Source organism: Trichosurus vulpecula, chromosome 5 (genome assembly GCF_011100635.1).
Source record: "Trichosurus vulpecula isolate mTriVul1 chromosome 5, mTriVul1.pri, whole genome shotgun sequence".
In the NCBI taxonomy this organism is placed as follows: Eukaryota; Metazoa; Chordata; class Mammalia; order Diprotodontia; family Phalangeridae; genus Trichosurus; species Trichosurus vulpecula.
Window position 1 is genome coordinate 70,187,118 of NC_050577.1, and position 14,505 is coordinate 70,201,622.

The following is a 14,505-nucleotide window of genomic DNA, read 5'->3' on the forward strand; positions in this document are numbered from 1 at the left end:
AGTCTGTACCAGCCAGGTAAGCAGTGACATTTGGAGACGGGGGAGAGGAAAGGGAGATGAAAGGCCTTAAAGCTTTTGAGAAACTAAAATCAGAGATCATGCAGAAGGATTGAGTAAGTAGAGGCTTCTTTTAGATTTTTCCTAGGCTTTGTGGCAGGAAGTTGATCAAAGAAATCCAGTGATCAGAATCCGAAGGAACCCTCAGAATCAGGTCTGGGTAGTTAAAAGAAGAATCATTTTGACCTGGAATTAAGGGCGGACTGGGGTTGAGATAGGAAGTGTCAAGGCTTATTAACATGTCTGTGTCCATCATGCCAACTTGCCTTGTCTTCTTTCCCTTGGCCAGTTTCACCAAGTCTTTTAGGCCGTTGCTACCATTGGTTTAGGAACAGCCATTCAGATGAAGTATAAAGGATTCCTTTGTCCATCTGCCCACGCTCAGTGACTACCTGCCATTGGCTACAGCTTAGATAGCACTTGTGTACCTTATTGTTTGGTTACCCTGCTGGCAATTCTTGGTCTTTTTGCTGATGCTGAATCAAATACCTGGGTTCAAATCCAGCCTCAGACACTTGATAGCTCTATGACCCTGGGCAAGTCACTTAACTCTGCCTCAGTTTACTCATCTGTAAAATGAGCTGGAGAAGGAGATGGCAAACTGCTCTAGTATCTTTGCCAAGAAAACCCTAAAAGGGGTCATGAAGAGTCAGACATGACTGAAAAAGACAGAACAACAATGTCCCTTACAGCTCTGAATCTATGACAGTGACTATGATGATGAAGATGATGATGATGATGGTTGGCATTTATATAGCACTTCAAGGTTTGTAGAGCACTTCATGAATATCATCTCACTCGGTTCTCCTGACAGTCCCGGGAGGCAGATAAATTATCATTTTGCAGATGAGAAAACTGAGGCAAGTGACTTGCCCAGAAATAAACACCTAGGTAGTGTCTGAGGCTAGATCGCTTCATCAAGCAGAGAAACCTTTAATGAGTTCACTGTGCTTTGTACTTCTTGCTGAAATCTGGGAGTTAAGAAGCAAAGAGAATCTAAAAATGGGTAGGAGTCCCAAGACAGAGGATCTGAAGCAAAGCAGGAGGGAGCCCAAAGAAATGTGGCTTGGGGGAAAAGGTCAGGGGAGGGCAGCAGTGACAAACCAAAATGGTGGCCCTGGTGCTTCGTCAGGTTCCTGATACCCTGCATAGTGGCAAGGTAGGAAGGGTTGAGGCCATTCTGAAGAATGGAGGTGAAGGGAAGTTAGCAACAAAGCTGCCGTAGCAGTTTATATTTAGTGTGCTGTGGGCAGGAAGGAGACCCTTTGAGATACTGGGTTTAAACAAGTATTCCTGAAACTGGCTCAGAAAACTCAGGCTCTGGCTGGTGGCCTGTGCAGGACCCTCCAATTTATTCAGTTTTCCAGAATGTGCCAACATTTATTTTATCTAGAAAATAGGCCTTTAACTCCGCCAGAGAAGTCTGCCTAGAGATCTAGCACCTTGGGACTCTCCTGGGTTGATGGGTGCTCCTAGGATCATAGATTTAGGGCTAGAAAGGGCATTAGAGGCCTCCAAGTCAACCCCTCCCCCATTTTGCAAGTACAAGAAGGTTAAGTGACTTGTCCAAGATCATATGACTTACGTCTGAGAAGGGATTGAACTCAAGCGCTCCTACCATGCTTAAGAAAATTATATTTCAAAGCAACACTGCTGGCTCACCTCACTAGGACTGCCCACAACATACCTACTGAAGAGAAGAGAACACCAAAGCCCCTTTTGCCACTCCCCATTTCTAAGGAAAGGATGAATTTCCACCATGTTATCTCCAGCAACTAGCACGGAACCTCAGAGCCTAAACTAGAACCATGTGTGTGACCCATATGACTCAAGGCAACTTGCTAAACTTCTTTGTGCTTCAATTTCTTCATCCATAAAAGGAGAGGATTGGAAGCTATGACCTCTCAGGTACCCTTCAGCTCAAAATCCATGATCCTATCATCAAGTCCATGAAAGCAAAACAGCTCGGGCATTCCAGTGTTCTCAGCAAGAAAGAGGAACTGCTCTAATGTAAATGCCAGCTAGTTCACATGTGGATCTCTGGAAAACTCACCCACCGTGTGAGTAAGGAAACTGGAAAGAATGTTAGTCTTCCCTGGGATTTCATTTGACAGCTTTCTGGCTCTGTGGACTGGGGCAAGATCATCTCTTCATTCTCTAAAAAAAAAGAAAAGAAAAAAAGGCAACCAACCCCAAACCACCCAACCCTCTGAAATAACAGCTCAATGGAAAAAAATGTGCAGCTCAGAAATGACCACAGTCAGTTTTGCAACCTTCTCTCTTTTCAGAGGCGGCACATTTTCTGTAATTGGACAATGTGCTTGTTCCACTACTTCTTTGCCAGGCAAACATACAGTAAATGGTCAGCCTGGACCATGTAATCTCTTCCCCATAAAGCCGCCGACATCTGTTGCCCAGTTGTTGCGTGGCTGGAACATTAATGTAGCTTCTAATTTCACTCTTTGAGTTCAACATAAAAAAGTTTTTAATGAGTACATGTAATTCATACTTTCCAACTTCAGAAAGCCCTGAAAGAAAACTCTTGGCTTTTATGACTGACAGCTCTGAAATATGAGAGCCTTAAAAAAAATCCATTTCCTCCCCATTCCCTTGATACATTAACTTAAATATGTTACCCTCTCACCTTCTCAATCGAGATTTTCAAACATTTATTTGTATTTGTGTTTTAATAGAGCTTGGTGTAGGAAGAGTGTTGGATTTGGAAACTGAGGACCTGGGTTCAGATCCTTCCACTTACTAGCTATATATGACATTGGGAAATTTAACCTCTCTGTAAATTGTGGGTTTTAGACTGGATGACTTCGAAATTCCCTTCCAAAATCTACAGTCCATCTCAAAAAATCTATGATCCAATCTGGTACTTGTCCAGCTATTTTAATTTCTCAGGTTATATGCTAGATTTGAGAAGAACTACTGATAAAGTATCTCCTGTTATTCTTGTAGGGAGGATGGAGAAATAAGGGTTAGACAGTATTACCAACAGATGGATCCAGGACTGGTTACGCGGCCAAACTCAGACTAACTGTTAATTGTTCAATATCATTGTGGCAGGAGGTCTCCTGTGGAATATCACCAGAGTGCTCTGCTTGGGCTTGTACTATTTAACATTTTGATCAGTGATGTAGATAAAGGTATGGAAGAGATCGGAAGATAAGGAAGCCAGGACAGATAGAGTCAGGCTTCAAAAGAATCTTTCATGGCTAGAGAATTGGTTTGCATTTAATAAGTTGGAATTCAATAGGGATAAATGAAAAGTTTTACATATAGGCACAAAATATCAATTTCCAAAAAAAGAAGAGATGAGAGAGGTATGGGGGTTTTAATAGAGCTTGAGCACGATAGGAGTTGGAAGGTTGATGTGGCAGCCAAAAAACTAATATAATCTTGAGCTACACTAAGGGGGGAAGAGTTTTCAGGAACAGAGGGGTGCCTAGGGGTGTGCTCATAAATGTTTAATAACTGACTCTGTGGTTCTCTTGAGCCTCCTATGAGTTGGGTCCAATATACTATTGGATGTGATAGTCCCATCGTACTCTGCCTGTCTCAGATCTCATCTGTAGCATTGTGTTCCATTCTGGGCACCACAGTTTAAGATATTCATTGTGAGCTAGAGATTGTGCAGAAGAGAGCAAGCAAGGTACCAAAGAGCCTTGAGTTCATATCACATGAGTTTCAGTTGAAGGAAATGGAAGTGTTTATCCTGAAGAAGGGAAGACTCAGCTGTGGGGATGGGATGTGATAGTATTTGAAGGATTGTCACGTGGAGGAGGGGTTAGGTAGTGCCAGAAGCAATGAATGTAACTCGTAAAGCAGAAAATTTAGGTTTGCTATCAGGAAAACATCTAACAACTAGAGCTGCCCAGAAATGAGACATGATGCCTTGAAATATGGTGGAATCCCCCTCCTTGGAGCTCTTTCAAAAGAGGTGAGAGGGCCACTTGTTGGGTATGTGATGGTGGCAACTCCTTTCATTTATGGGTGGAACCAGATGGCTGTTAAGATCCCTCCCAACTCTCAAATTCTATGAGCTCATTTACTCTTTTATTATTAAGTTATTAAATAAAAGTTGTATGAGCCCCCCTCCTCCCACACAGACAGAATCACATTTGTCTGTTTATAAACAATTGAAAGTTGGCATTAATGAAACCACCTCTTGACTTGGTGGGAAAATTGGTGGGAGAATCAGTTCTAAAACTTGCTCTTACTCTCCTATCTGTTTATGTGGCAGAAAGATGGAGTCAGTAATGGGCTATGTTCATGCCAATTGTAATTCACTTTTCCTATTTTGCCTCTCTGGGTATGGCCTCCAGCCTTTGGACCAGAAACGGTCTACTTTGTTTGATGCAACTATAGATCGACCTCTTGTTCCTGAATTTTACTTACATTAACTTACAGCATTTTGTTGTTTGTCCTTTTGTTGTTGTCATTCTAGGAACAAGACCAAACAGACTAGAGCAGAACTATTTGCTATCCATAACATCGCCTTAGCAAGTCTCCCCGTAGCTGTATATATTAGAAACCAAACCCCTGGGTCATTTCAAAAGTTATGCCCTTTCCCTTTGGGGACTTTCTCTATTTAGAGTTTGATGAAGTTTTCAGAGTGATTATAGAGGTCCCAGAATGAACTTTTTAAAAATGTGGCATGTTAACGGCTGTTGAATGTACTGCAGATGTTTGGCAAACACTCATACCCCGCATTGCCAAGTATATTTCTGTCCAACCATAGGAGGGCGATGAGGTGAATTCCAAAGCATGAAGAGTTGAAAGGGTTAATGTACAAACTGATTTTGCTTTTTATGGGAGATTAAGGTGTCAGCTTCCCCACTTAGTCTGCAGCACGGTCAGGAAGAAAGAATACTGGCTGAACAAGGAAATCAACTCAACCATCTTTTCCTGAACATCTATGTCTACTAAGTGCTTTTCCAATGCTTCTGGGTTTTGTTATCATTGTTTATTTATACATCATTTCATTCATTTATATATGCAGAACATATTTCCATATTAGCCATGTTGTGAGGGAAAAGAGCAATAAAAACAAGGCGGGAAAAAAGTTCATCAGCTCTCTGTCTGGAGGTGGATGCTATTTTTCATCACGGGTCCTTTGGAATTGATTTGGATCATCGTACTGAGCAGAACAGATAAGTCCTTCACAGGTGATCATCACACAATATTGTTGTTACTGTGTACAATGTTCTCTTGGTTCTGCTCGTTTCATTCAGCATGAGTTCATGTAAGTCTTCCCTTTCCTGCAACCATGCTGCTCATCGTATCTTACAGCACAATAGTATTCCATCAGAATCATACACCACAACTTGTTCAGTCATTCCCTAGTTAATGGGCATCGCCTCAAAAGTCCATGATATCCTAGAGGACAGTGGACCTTTTCTATAAAACAGAGAAGGAACTCTGGTGTTTTTCATTGGGAGTCAACCAATAGAGAGTCTGATGCAGTGGGAAAGAAGGCTGGATTGGGAATCAGAGGATGTGGGTTCAGATCCTATTTCTGCTACTTATTGTCTATGACTGTGGGCAGCTCACTTCACTGGGCCTCAGTTCCCCATTTGTAAAATGAGGTGGGCAAAGTAGACAGATTCTCCCAACTATATATCCATGATCATAGGTAGAAAGTTCTAGGACAAATAACCTTAGAGTATGATAGATGCATATGTCCAGATTTCTCCCAATAAGAAAGTGGGAGAGAGGAATGGAATGTGATGTGGGAAGAGCAGAAGAGAGAGGTAACAAGGGGAGAAAAGGGATAATAGACTTCAGAGCTAAAAGAGAACCTAATAAATCAGGTCCAAATCCCTTATTTTACAGAGATAGCCAGATTCTGGACTTGCTCTCCCAACCTACTTGCACACTAACCAAGGTCCCCAGAATTTGGCTGGCCACCCCCCCCACCAGGTTCGAAGGGTTACCCCTGAGAGACAGACGTTATTATCTAATGCTATCAGCTCGGGCCTCCTTCTGGTATGCTTTTCCCACTATCAGTCACCACCCAATATTTCCTCAGTATCTTTGAAACCAGTGATTAATTCTTTGACTAACAATTTAACCAGTTGATATCTCCTTAATATTGATAAACAGTTTACATAAATTAGCTTCTACAAAGGGTAATTTACTGAAAGGATTTAGCAACATTAGAAGTACAAACACATCCCCCAGAACCAAGCTATATTCTTCCCTAAATGGCCTTGGTTCTTAAGGGCAGTGGGCTTTACATTAAAACATTTATCCACTAAGATCCCTTGTGAACATGGCATTGACAGTAGGTGTAGTCTCCCCCTAGATTGTAGGACACAGCATGTTGGCTTCAGGGTCAACCCTCCGCTGGGCTGGGTCAAGCAGGTAGCTGCTCACAGCTGCACTGGTATCTCACCCAGTTCCGCTGCTGTGACTACAGCAGTCTCTGTCATCACTAGACCTCTACTAGCAACTCTGACCTTTGGAGATCTCCCAAGGCCCTGCACTAAGGAAGGGAGGCAGTCCCATCCTAAACATGTGTATCCCCTGCTAGCCCTTTGGAGCTCAGAGAGTCATGCTTGAACCTCATGGCCAGCAGAAAGGAAAAAAAAGTGAGCTTCTCTATTGGAGCCTTCTGTATGCATCCTTACTTATGGCTCAGCAAATAGCCAAAAGGCTCTTCTATATATTATATAGTCACAGAATACCTGTGGATGCCCTGAATACAGGTAGGGTCCTTCCATTCCATGTCAGCATGCCCTAACAGAAGCAGGCTCCCCAAGCATTCCCATAGCTTGGCAGAAGACAGTACAAGCTCTCAGAACTAGGCCATCATCAGCCAGTCCCCTTTTTACATGGAGTAAGAAATTGAGGGAGGAAGAGTTATTAAAGTTACCTGTCCAAGATCTTGTGGCGAGTAATGGAAGAACTGAGATGTGAGGGGGGGAAGGGAGGGAAAGACAGAGGGGGAGAGAAAGAGAGAAGGAAGAAGAGAAAGTGAAGGAGAGCGGGAGAGACAGGCAGAGAGGGAGGAGAGGGAGGGAGAGAGAGAGAAGGACAGAGAAGGAGGAAGAAAGAGAGGGAGGGAAGGAGAGAGGGAGGGAGGGAGAGAGAGAGAGAGAGAGAGAGAGAGAGAGAGAGAGAGAGAGAGAGAAGGAGAGAGAGAGAGGAAGAGAGAGACAGAGAGAGAGAGGGAAGGAGAGAGTAAGAGGGAAGAAGAAAGAGAGAGGAAGGAAAGAAAAGGAGGGAGGAGAGAGAAGGAAAAAGGGAAGTAGAGAGAAAGAGGGAGGGGAAGGGGGAAGGAGAGAGAGGAGGAAGAAGGAGAGGGGGAAGGATGGAAAGAATGACCAAAAAATACAGAAACATGAAATCCAAGCCTAACTGATTCCAATCTGGAGCAAGGATTTTGCCTTTCTACCCATCCATTACGAGGATCTGGCCTTGTTCCTTACTCATCATTTTCAAGGTAACACTGACTCTTTTCCATCTCGTTGTCCTGTGGAACCCATCCCTGCACTTCCTTTTGTCTCGGCAGCAGTACAAACGCTCCTGCCACATTTGTGACTCTGCGGGTTTCCTCAGGAAGGGCTCTGTATCTCAGAAGGAGCATAAATAATGGAGGGGTTGCTATGCAGCACACTCCAATTGAACACTAAAGTAAATAGCCACGTATAACATGCAAAACCAGACAAAGCATGAATTACTCCCCTGCCCAACCATCAAGAAACTTAGAAAGCCTCGTCCTTGAAACGGTGTCCATTTTTTAATTGAATACATATTTTATGCATTTGTGCCATAAATACCCTTTGGTCAGCTGACTGGGCACTCCTGGGGTTTCGAGGTCTAACATTGAGAAGTACAAGCAGTGCCCTGGTTTTGGACAATCTACATTTCATGACTAAGCTCAGGTATCCTTCCTCACACCTTCTGCAGCATGACCCTTTGCGGGCAGCGCCTCAGGGAGGCAGCTAGAGGGAGAGGAGGAAGTAGGAAAAGGTTCTTGAGAGTTGATGGCATTTCAAAAGCTGAGAGGCTAATTGAACAAACTTAGCCTTTGTCTTGTTGTTCAGTCATTTCAGCTGTGTCTAACTCTTCATGACTCCATTTGGTTTTTTTTTCCCCTGGCAATGATACTGGAATGGTTTTGGCATTTCCTTCTCTAGTTCATTTTGCAGATGAGGAAACTGAGGCAAACAGGGTTAAGTGACTTGCCCAGGGTCACACAGCTAATGAGTATCTGAGACCAAATTTGAATTCAGGTCTTCTTGACTCCAGGCTGGGTGTTCTATCCACTGTACCACCTAGCTGTGCCACCCCCATCTCCGCCTGCAATGTCTATACCCAACTAGAACAAAGCCACCACCAGACTGTTCCTCCCTTCCCTGTACCATCTTCACTTTAACTGCCATCTCTCAGGATCTCCTTTCATAACTTCTTTTCCTCTTTATAGCTTTTATTTTATTTGAGGGGAGAGGGAAGAGCAAAGGAAGAAGAAGATAAACAGGACCACGTCTCTTAAAATAATTGGGTACAATTTCTATAGCCCAATCAACTTTGCTTAAGACAGCAGTGCCAGACCCTTCTCTCTCTAAGCCCTCACAACTGAATTCCTGAGTGACAACTTCAAATATGCATATCTTATGATGGGACATTTTGTACGCACACATCTATGCACTCACACACATAGTAGAATGACCAATATCTCTGTTTTCTGGGAAGCAATTTATATAAAGAAAAAGTATCCACTGTAACTCCTTGAACAAATTTTTATTTTAAAGTGACATAGGTCATTCAAATCACTTCTATGAATCCTTGTATAAATTCTTAGAGGAAACAGTATTGTTAGTTAATCATTTATTTAATGTCCATTATAACCAGCATATTTGTTTTAGATAAAATTTTATAACAATGTATATGCTTATTTTCTCTCTCTCTCTCTCTCTCTCTCTCTCTCTCTCTCTCTCTCTCTCTCTTTCTCTTCCTTTCTCCCTCCATATATAGAGATAGATTATATATATATATATATATATATATATATATAAAATCTTATTTGATGTTCATAGTAACTCTAGGAAGTCAATAGGATACCTCTTATTTCCCCCTTTTTACAGATGAGGAAACTAGGGCACAGAACCATTCAGGCGCTTGTCCATATCACACATCTCTAGGTTCATGCAGTGGCCTCCCAGAACATCTCCCAGATCCCCCTCTCTCCCTCCTCCAATCCATCCTGAAGATTTTTCTAAAGGAAGAGTCATCTTCCTTTTTCATTCTTTTAATCATGTCATACCCTCGCTCCGAGAGAAACAGCCTTGAATGATCCCATACATTGCTAGCTGGTAAAGAGAAGAGGCCAGCCACTGACTACTTCCTTTATGAGACTTGAGGATTTCTATGTACATACACAGTATGTGTGGGGTATATGTTGTCATTGTCACTTTGTTTTTGTTTTGCTCTGGACCTGATAATTCATCAGCATAGGGAGCTCTCAGTTTGCAAACTCACTCCAGGACTATGTATGGGGATCCATTTTTATATTTGTGCCTTTATAGTTATTAGGGCAAGGTGAAAGCAAGTGATTCCCAAGGCCACAGAGAGAATATTGTACTTGAGTTGTAGTTTCAATCAAAGGCAAGACTTGAACCTGGATCTGAGTCTAGCTCTCTGTCCAATGACATATTTCCTCTTTTTAATATGTGTAGTATATGGATAATTCATATATACATATATATATAAACACACAGTATTCATTTATATATAATCATAGAAAAAATGGACAGAAAATAAGGACCATTTCTTTGGAGGAATTCTGACCGATTTGATTCCGACTGACTGCATTCCCAGCCTGATCAATGTAGCATTTTTTCACCCTTCTCTGAGACTCACCAAATCAAATCCTAAGGATGGAGGAGAACACTACTAGTAACACCATAACTGCTGCATGAGATAGTATGTGTGTTAGGAGCCACATTCTAAGGCCTCTCTCAATAATCTAGGTACAAAAAGTCAGAGTGGGAGAAGTCAGAGACTCCTCTCTCAGGCACTCGGAATGACTAACGACAGGCCCAGGGAAACCGTGGCTGCTTGAAGGGATGCCCTGTACTCACCTCTCAGGAGCTCTTACAAGGGCTACCAAGATGGAAAGGCCTTGAGTAAAGGCTGGTCTGCTGCCCCAGGAGCAGCCCAGCTAAGCCCAGCAAGGCTCTTTGGAAGGCCGGCCCCCCAGGTGATAAATGTTGTTGGCCTGACAGACTAGGAAATAGGTAAAAACTCACTGCTACCCTCAGCCCCGAGAGGTGCCATCTTGTTTCCCCAGTGAAAGTGCCAGAGTGGAGAAAATGGGCCTGAAAAGGTACGAATAATCATATAAGTTTTGAATATTCTGCACACGATGGCATTTGAAGTCCACTGTCTGATGGCAGAATCTCATCCATATTGACATTATGGCAACAGATGAAACAAGAAGATAGGAAGTTTCAGCTCAGTGGAAAGGTGACTCTTCTCACAAAGGCAAATGAAGGAGTGTCACAACTTGGATTCGCCATGTCTCTATCCACTCTGTCATTCCACTTTGCAGTGCTGGTGAGCACAATTAAACAAATCACCAGAGGGATATCTGAGAAAGAGCAGAAGATCTGGAGTCAGAGGAACTGGGTTCAAATCCCACTCTGAACACAAACTTCCAGTGACTTTGGACAAGTCGTTTAACCTTGTTGGGCCTTAGTTTTTTTTTTTTAAGTGAGAGACACTAGAGAGTCTCTGACCCTGATTTTTAAAATCTTGCCTCAGACACTTAATGGTTGTATGACCTTGGGTCAGCCTCAGTTTCCTCATCTATAAAATGGGCATCATAGAGCCTACCTCCTCACATGGGTGTGGTGAGGGTCCAATGAGATAGTCTGTGTAAATCTTCAAAGATTACATAAATGTTAGCTACCTGTTATCATCCTGTGGACCCTGAAGATAATGGCAGCTGTCTGACACGTAATGTGTTTGTGTTTGTGTGTTACCCTCCATCCATAATGGAGAGTAAAGAATTTGACAAGATCTTCCAAAATAAATTAACATATGCCTTTATATGTAGTGATTTCATTGTGAAAGTGGACACCGTGAAAATCATGTTTGGGATCAAGAAACGAACAAGGCCATTGGAGTCGTGGACCCCTGAAAAGCTTCATACCCACACAGCTCTAATGGTTTCTTCTTCAAGAAAAGAATATAAAGTTATTAGATATGGGGAGCACCAAAAGGCATCCTGAAAGCTGGAGCCAGTTATATCTCAATGGACAGGAAACGATTGATTTCAGACATAACAGTCAGTGCAGAATGTGCTGTCTACATGCGGTCAGATCCTTCTGTAGTTAGAGCAAAAACAAGCATAAGCATCAAATTACTAGGTGGCTCAGTGGATAGAGTCCCAGGCCTGGAGTCAGGAAGACTCATCTTCCTGAGTTCAAATCTGGCCTCAGACACTTCCTAGCAGTGTGACCCTGGGCAGCTCACTTAACCCTGTTTGCCTCAGTTTCCTCATCTGTAAAATGAGCTAGAGAAGGAAATGGCAAACCACTCCAGTATCTCAGCCAAGAAGACCCCAAATGGGGTCATGAAGAGTCAGACAGGACTGAAAACAACAGCAACAGAGATATGAAGATGCCAGGTGTGATTACAGCAACTCCAACCCAATTCAAGAAAAAATAAGCTGTCAAGTATTAAAAATGGGGAAAGCACAGAAGTAAAGGGTCTTAACTCTCATCCTTTCTAAGAGAAATTGAACTGATGTAAAAGGCCCCATAATAAGAAGGCTGGAAAAGCTCAGCACATTTTCAATCTCTTTGCCAAGTGAACGGACCAGGCAGCCAGGGACAATGATGTTTAGAGTAATGGTTGAACCAGCCCCTTTGAATTCTAGCACTTTATTACCCTACCATTCAATTGGTCAATCAAAGTAAACATTTATTAAGCACTTACTGTGTGCCTGGCACTGGGTAGGCTCTGGGGATAGAAAGTCAAAGCAAAAACGAATTGAGGAGAAGGGGAAGAGTGGGGAAGGACGATGCCACCTTGTGCTCATTTTTTACCCTCCGTTTTCCCTCTGATCGCTGCCGGTAAGTGCAGACTGAGAAGACACCTTTGCTATGGGAGATTAGGTGATGCTGAGAGCATTAAGGGGTGAGAAATTGTTCCCTATTGTCCGTAGAATAAAGTAAAGCCCAGGTTGGCATTTAAATCCCTTCACAGTCTGGATCCAGCCTGGCCTCCTAGGCTGTGTGATCCCCTTCCATGCACCCTGTGTCAGGTCTCTCTACCCCAGGCACCAAACTCTATATTATAGCTCCCAACTATGTGCCTTTTCTTGATTGCCCATCATTCTTGGAATGTGCCCAGACTTCTTAGAACCCCGAGATTGCTGTCAGGATTGTCTCAGGCACAACCTCCTACTGGAAGCCTTTCCTGAAACGCCTGCTCATCAGCCCTCTCTTCCTCTTCCTCAAATGATAATGTTGACATTTATCTATTTACATGCTGGACACCCCCGCACCCCCCCCTCCAGAGTGTAGGCTGTAGGGGGCAGTTACTGGTTTTGTTTTATCTTTCTATCCCCAGTGCATACCACAGTGCTTTGCACATAGTAGGTGCTTAATAAATGCCTATTGAATTGCACGATGATGATGATTTCCAGGAAGCCTAATCTCTGCCAGGAATCAAGTGGCCTGCTACCCAGCTGTGCCGCCTTCCTGGCTGCACCATAGACTTGGCTTCTCTGTCTCCATCCCACCCCTATTCCTTCATGAGCTCCAGCATGAAGGCAGAATGCTGTCTCCATGCTTTTTGTATGATCTCTGTCCCAGAGAACATGCCCTGGGCCAGAAAATCGGCCTCCAACACATACCCAGGAGAAAGGGGAGCTTTGGCAATGTATGGAGATCTAGGAGAAAATTTCAAAAGGCCCCAGTGGTCTTTGATAAGCTTAATGAATATTTCAAACTGAGAAGGAAAAAAATCCAACAGGTGGAGTAAGGGATGGATGCCTGCCAAGAGATTGGATCTCAGCCACCAGCAGCTGTGAGTTGGGTAAGTCTTGCTGCTCCCCGACAGACACACGGTAGGGTCTTCTCCCTCAAGGGAGCTTCATTAGTCTAACCGATGCCCCTCCTGGGTAGGGATATCTGGGAGGAGGGAGGATTTCCACTGCTACTGGTGACCAGAGCCAAACCTGTACAGCCCGCTTGAGACTTCCCAAATCGCTCCTTCCTCCCTATTCTCAGGGGAACCTCAGTTTGCTATGAAATGCCTACTTGGAGTCTCCTGGTGGGCTCTCTCTCCTTGGCCTTCACCGGTGGATATTGGGGAGGTCGAAAATGCCTCTCTTTGATTCAGTAAAATACAATTTGGTGGATGCTGATCGAGCCAGTATGGTGATAGGGCAGCTAAGTGGTGCCATGGATAGAGTGCCAGGCCTGAAGTCAGAAAGACTCCTCATCCTGATCTCAAATCTGGCCTCAGACACTTGCTGGCTATGTGACCCTGGGCAAGTTACTTCACCCTGTGTGCCTCAGTTTCCTCATCTGTAAAATGAGCTGGAGAAGGAAATGGCAAATCACTCCAGTATCTTTGCCAAGAAAACCCCAAATGGGATCACAAAGAGTGGGGCACGACTGAACAACAAAGTGTAATAGATATGGTGAAGGACTTGTAGGAAGGTAGACCTGAGTTCAGATCCCTGCCGAGTTCTGAGATCATGACGGGGTTACTTAACTTCTCTGAGCCTCAGTGTCCTCACCTGTAAAATGGGATAATAATACTTGCAGCGCCTCCTTCACAGGGCCATTGGAAGGATTAAATAAAATGCAGAGTGCTCCGCAATTTATGATCATTATCAATAACAGCTAGCATTTCTCCAGCGCTTTAAGGTTTGCAAAGCACTTTACATGTTAACTCATTTGATAGTCACTGAAACCCATGAAGTAGGGGCTCCCATGTTACAGATAAAGAAACTGAGTCACAGAGAGGTTAAGTGACTCGCCCAGGATTGTACAGCAGATACTTGTAAGTATCTGAGGCAGAATTTGAACTTGGCTCTTCCTCACTCCAAGCCTCTCACTCTGTCCACTGAACCGTATGAAGCACTTACCAGATACAAGGGACTAGACTGAAGACGTAAAGATGAAATAAGACAGAATCCTCCCTCCCAAGGAGTTTATAATTTTACTGAGGCGGGGAGGGAACACAAGACATGAACACAAATAAGTGTGTAAGGCAGAATAGCACAGGGACCAGGAGAAAGGCAGACGAGTCAGGAAAAGAGAGCCCACTTCTCTAGCATTGTAGGGTTCATACCATCACGTGCTTTCTTCTCAACAGCCCTCAGGGAAGTTTTTCCAAAGTGCTTTTAGAAAATCTGAAGTGGGAAAGATGTGCCATTTTCAGCTGGGAGAGAAGGCTTCTCGCTGGAGGGGGTGC